Below are 4,481 nucleotides of genomic sequence, written 5' to 3' on the forward strand. Positions count from 1 at the left end.
TATTATTATTATTATTATTATTATTACAACATTTTGTGCCGGCTCTTTTTTTTATCTGCTTTACTTTTATGTAGCTGGACTGAAATAGCACATTATTATTATTATTATTATTATTATTATTATTATTATTATTATTATTATTATAGTAACTCTTGGTATTTATATTTTGCGGTAATAAGTTCTTGTCTTAGTACTGCTTCAGAAATTGAGAACCCTCTGGTTGACGACATGTGATATGAGGGACGAAGTTGGAAATCATCCCGTCCCTACAGCCCAGCCTCCATCCCCTTAACTCACATATTACATAACCTAACATCCTCTCTCTCTCTCTGTGTGTGTGTGTGTGTGTGTGTGTGTGTGTGTGTGTGTGTGTGTGAGTAGCCATGGGTAAAGTCTCGAACCGAAAAATCTGACCCAAAGTCCACCCTGCTATGTGCCTCACAACAGCACCGGTAAATAAACATGTATAATGATAACAAGCCAATGCTGCTGGCCAGTTGCATAGTTAAACTAGACATTAGGTGAAGGCCTTTTATAGATCTTCGCTGATCAGATACTGTATGTATATATATATATATATATATATATATATATATATATTTATATATATACATAAATATATATATAATATATATATATATATATACATACATAAATATATATATATCTATAATCTTTATTTAATATTATATATAAATATATATATACATACAGTATATATATATATATATATATATATATATATATATATATATATATATATATATATATATATATATATATATATAGATGTGTTTATTTAATAGGTATATGGTAAATACTGTATACATATATAAATATATACTATACATGTATATATATTTATATATACGGTATCTATAGATCTTTATTTAATAGGTACTGTAAAAACAGCTAAAGACAGCCCAAGGACTCAGTCCTTAGTATTCTAGGAACCATATCATGAATCGCGTTTCTGATCACATGCGAGGGGAAACGTGCAGGATATCAGCCAAAAGAAGCCGAAGGACATAGGCCGATAAGAATAAATTAAATAAGCACCGATAATGCTGCCAAATATACCGGCATAAAGATATAATCGGAAGTGAGTTCAAGTCACTTAATCTTACTTATACTACTTATTCTTAAGATACTTAGAATAACTCAAATATCATGGGATATGCTGATGATGATGAAGGACGTCTTATTCCATTACTATAACCACTTAGGTGAGTATTAGTCACCAAATCCTGCTCATATCATTTATTTATTTAAGAATTACTCAGGTAGATGAAATTTCAGCGTAAAGATCTTCGGCTATATGGGACGTATGTTGATGAAGCATAACTTTATTCATTATCATGATAACTAAGGCAACCAAAATAAAGCACAGCAAAAAAGAAGAAACTTTATCTTTCTTTCGTGGAGGGCAAAGAACGAACCAGACTAGACTATGATTACTGATGTTACATCCTTGACAAAGTTACAAACTTTATTTCATCGATCGCAAATTACATAGCATGTCCTACGGTTTCTATGCATCTGTGTAAATAAAACGATTCGAGAAATTTATATTATTTCGACTTGAAAATTGGATAACATTCCCGTTTGTCTGAGTTTGGGCATCATTAATAACTGGAGTTCGTATTTACAAATATTCGTTGAAAAACTCAGCGCGTGCGCACAAACGCTAGGCTAGAATGAAATTTATAGCAATCAAGGATACGGAACTGTACAAGGTAAGATGGGCTCATAGTAACTAACATTAATAAGCGAAGCATCAACAGGTCTCTTATATTGTTTGTGCTCCATTGAGTGTCAATATTTTCTAAAGGCAAACTTGAGCGTATTCACTAGAGGGAGCCTGATGAATTTTTAAAAATGTTTACAAGTTTATATATAATCTTTGAATACGTTTGTAGACAGTTCATTGCGTGGATATCTTAATATCTGATGCAAACCATAAACACTCGGCGTTCCTTAAAACGCTGCGTATAATTAAATGGAAGCAATCACTTATAATCATAAGCCTCTAATTATTTCCTATTCCAATTCAGTTTTCGCTTTCGACTTCATTCATGAAACAGATTTTCTTTTCAGTGACAAAGACCGTATCTCCCTTTTCCTCAGTGTATCTCGCGCATAGTCTTCAGCTCTATTTCCATGGAGAAATGATTCACACTTATGGAGACAGATGGAGAAGAAATGTTTCTTGTGTCTTTGAAAAGTTGGCTGCATTTCAGTCATAATGGCATGCTTCTGCAGAAGAGTGAAGCGAAAGGGAATCGGTGATGATTCACACTTGCTAAAAGCAAGACTAATACATATCCTTATGTCATGGGTAAATACAAGGCACTGAAACAGTGTGGTTTGCGGGAGCTAAACTAGCATATATGTGGTAGCATTTGCAGATGAATGCAATAGAATATATATAATGCATTTGGCAATCATACATATAAATACATACATACATACATATATATAGGTATATATCATACACCTTTCTTATGAAGGTATGGCTCTAGAAGATGTTAGCTTCCCAGTTCTCAGAAATTCAATTAAGATAGGTTGCACACCCAAGATTTCTTCGCCTTTCTTGCGTTCCGCCACAGTCGACTGGCTACCAGTTACCTAATTCACGGCTTACACCAACGGAAGTACACTGGGAATTTACAGATCTCGACCAAAGGGTCCGGGATGTTCCGGAATCGCCTCTGTGGAGACCTTTGGTTGACAAGATGAGAATCCCTCAAACTTCCAGCAGATAACATTTTATACGTTTCCAAAATCGGATGGTACCTGTTTTCCTTTCCTCAGTTTATTTGCAAATGCCCGTCCTCCTACAACCAGAAGATATATAACGTTTAATCAAGATTTAAAGTATAGTAAAAGTCCAAAAGCTAGTTTGGAAATTAGCCTGACACTGATTTTTCATCAGGGAAAGAAATAGCTCTGCAATGTCAAAAATTAAGTACAAAATAAAAATTTCCCAACGAGATTGCAGTTACTAAGTACACTTGTATAAAATAAGTTTTCAAATAACTATGACGGGGTATTCACTTCATCTTGTTTTAATATCTCATACGTTATGAATTAGTACTGTCATGCGCATCAAAAGAATTGTCAGCTTTGCCTCGAAAGTGGAGATCAAAACCGTAATCAGCTATACATAACAAAACAGAATTTAACAAACAGGAATGAACAGTTTTCTGGTAATTTCAACGTTCCACTGTTACGTCAGAACCAAGATTCAATCCATTTTACAAATCCCTGTCTATCATTAAAGCCTTTTGCACAAAAAACAATCACAATTATCCGACGGCACAGAAAATAGAGCAATGTCTCCGTTATTTTCACTTTAGATCCTCCGCATGGGGTGTCCATCCCGTCTCTTCTCCAGCAAGGCAATTGTTTGGAAAGCGATTGTGAAATAGGAAAATCTGCCACAATCTGCTGAGTCCTCGTTATCCATCCATCGTCCGTTTGAATGAATAATTCGTTTCCTTCTCTCTCGTTTCTTTTGGGATTAAGATTCTTACGAGGATCATTAGGGATTTGCCAAATTGACTATTGTGAGGCGGAGTTTCCATCAGTATCGTAAACCATTATTATTATTATTATTATTATTATTATTATTATTATTATTATTATTACTGTAAACAGTCTCGTGTTCAAAGACACTTTCTTAACAAAACCTGAACGCAAAACAATAAGTACAAAACCATTTTCAATGTGACATTATAAACGTTTTCCTCTGTAATCAATATTAATCGTATATGCCGAAATAAGATAAAACACCTAAAACTAAATCAAAATCCGAAATTGAATATCCCTGGCCCCCTTTTTTTTTTTTTTGGCATATTTTACGAAATGGTTGAATCTCGTGATTTTGGTTAGCAAATTGGCCGTTGCAGTAAATTCGGGAGCTCGATCCTTCTCATTTTTTTCCGAAAAGATGGAACACCTTTATATGCTATTTTTTTTTTTTCAGATAACTTTATGGGCGTGCACGTATACAAATACGTTTACAGGAGCAAGTGACATGATAAGACTCAGATTATTGAAATTATTATTAGTAGAATTACTTAACAAATCGCATTAAGAATAATGAATCACACATTTTCACTTAAAAATTATTCTCTCTCTCTCTCTCTCTCTCTCTCTCTCTCTCTACACACACACACACACACACACACACTAAAATTTCAAAACATCGCAAGATTTAAATTCGGTTCATTGCTCATTAACTTGAAACTAAATCGAACGGTTTTACACAAAGAAAAGTCAAGTCTAATCGTGACATTGCTTGGGAGGGCTAAAAATATTTTAATGGAATAAAGCGGCAAAGTCAGCTGGATGACCCAGTGATTAAAAAGTCATGAATACGTCGAGGTAATTTTTCCGGAGGCATATGAAAAAAAAGCTTTAATTTAGCTCTGCATGAGAGGGCAATATTAATTTAGAATGCATTTTTCGCGTCTCAG

Source organism: Macrobrachium rosenbergii, chromosome 2 (assembly GCF_040412425.1).
Source record: "Macrobrachium rosenbergii isolate ZJJX-2024 chromosome 2, ASM4041242v1, whole genome shotgun sequence".
NCBI lineage: Eukaryota > Metazoa > Arthropoda > Malacostraca > Decapoda > Palaemonidae > Macrobrachium > Macrobrachium rosenbergii.